Raw genomic sequence first — 2,379 nt, forward strand, 5'->3', positions numbered from 1 at the left:
ATATACATACATGGATACATACATATATGTATATATACATGCACACATCCATACATACAAGCATGCTTTCAAACTACATGCATACATATATGCACATTTACATGCATACATACACCCATACACATATATATGTATATATATATATGTGTATAGTGTGTGTTTGTGTCTGTGTGTGTGTATACATGTATATACACACATACACATACACACACACAATGTGTGTATATATATATATATATATATATATATATATATATGTATGTATGTATATATATAAATACAAATATATATGAATATTCATATATATATATATATATATATATATATATATATGTATGTATATATATGTGTGTATGTGTGTGTGTATGTGTGTGTGTGTGTGTGTGTGTGTGTGTGTGTGTGTATGTGTGTGTGCGTGTGCGTATGTGTATAAATGAATATTCATATATATATATATATATATATATATATATATATATATATATATGTATGTATGTATATAAGTGTGTGTGTATATGCGTGTGTGTGTGTGTGTGTGTGTGTGTGTGTGTGTGTGTGTGTGTGTGTGTGTGTGTGTGTGTGTGCGCGCGCAAACTGTTCCTAGGCTCAGCAGGAAGTGACTAAGTGTCTTTTAATATCTTTAAGCACTGACCCGCAGTCACTAAGCAGCCCCCGAGGCCAGAATTGCCACGCCGTATGAATAACTCCAGACTGTATAAATAATGACACACTTTTCCCGCAGGTTCGAATCGTTCGTGCTCACAAACCTCCACTTGTCCTACGCTTCGTCCCAGCAGAAGCCTAACGCGCTAGCCTTCTGTAAGTTCCCTCTGAGTTTCGCAACACTCTGTTCATGAGGGAGGTAACTCTATTGATTTTTGTTTAGAGAGGATGTTTTCTTTTGTGTTTTTCCTTTCTGTTCGTTTTTTTTTTATTTTTTCATTGCTGTTGTTTAGATAAGCAGTTATATTGCTCTTCCAAAAATGACAAACGCTATATATACGGTCATATGTGACTGAGCAAATGGTCATTTGGGAGTAAAGCATTGAAGATTTCTGACGCGTATAAAGTCTATGTCACAATTTAAGTATGGTTTACATGTATAGTTGGTAAAAAAGGATCACTGCAGAACATTTGCAACAGTAAACCTATGGCATGAATTTAGTAAATGACAGTAAGGTTTTCATGAATCTGAAAACAAGAAAGATGGATATTTACAAAATAAAAATGTAAATATAATCACTGTCTCTTGAGCTTGTTGATCGGCTTTCAAAGATGGGCCGTGAGGTAAGTGATATTAGTAGTAGTTATAATCATGATAACTATCAAACATTTTCGAGAGTTGCAATCGCCTCAAATATAGCACTTTTTTAGTGATACTGACATAGGGCACTGCACATAAACAATAAAATCAGCGGAACGAGAGTCGGTATACGAAAACTCCTAGAATTTCTTGATATTAGTCATACCACCAGTGTCAAGAGACTGTCATTTCCAGTTAACCGCAAAGACTATCTCCGAGGGTGGTTCAACAACAAACCACAAACTGAAGCTCAGAAGAAACTGTGGCGAGGCTACCCCAACCTGTGGCATCACCTCTGCCATGTCTTCTTCGCAACCACGTATATCATCTACTGGCAAGGGAGAGTGAGTGTGTTTTCCAGTCCATCATCACAAAAAGGACAGTCAGTGATATAATTCCTCCTTAACATCACTACTAACGATAATTATTCTTCATCTGATATATATCAATATTTACCACAATTATAGAAGCAAACAACGATTACTGCCTGGGGAACTGGATACGGAAATGCCATAATTCAAGCATACATCTGCCATGTTATTCGTGAACAGTGCAAATACTATAACGGGAAGGCACCAAATTTCTTCCTAAAATCATAAACACCCACGCCTTCCTCCACCACAGGAATTCTTCAACGGAGAGCTGTACGGCGGCTGGCCTCTCGACATGAACGGGACGTTGATCCTCGGCCAGGAACAGGACGCTATCTCGGATGGCTTTGATCCTACGCAGGTATTTGACGATAGCGTGAAACTGCCAGTGCGTTGATGTGTGTGTAGTGCATACATTTCGTCGTTACCTCACTGTCAGTTTTATGGTTTAATGGACTGGTGTTTTGGTAACTGTGGTATCTGGTAATCATTTTGGTGAGATAAGGAAGGGTCGTCAAATTCTTGATGGGATAGTGCATGAGGCTGTCATTAATAGTGCTGATGATACTAACAGCGGTGGTGCTCATAAAGACAAGCCATTCTCATGTGATTCCGTACACTTCAGCCGTATTAATAATGATGACAATCATCATAAACATTTATAATAAATGTCAAAATCAATATCATTATTTTTGACAATATGAT

The sequence above is a fragment of the Penaeus chinensis genome, chromosome 29, assembly GCF_019202785.1.
Source record: "Penaeus chinensis breed Huanghai No. 1 chromosome 29, ASM1920278v2, whole genome shotgun sequence".
Taxonomy (NCBI): domain Eukaryota; kingdom Metazoa; phylum Arthropoda; class Malacostraca; order Decapoda; family Penaeidae; genus Penaeus; species Penaeus chinensis.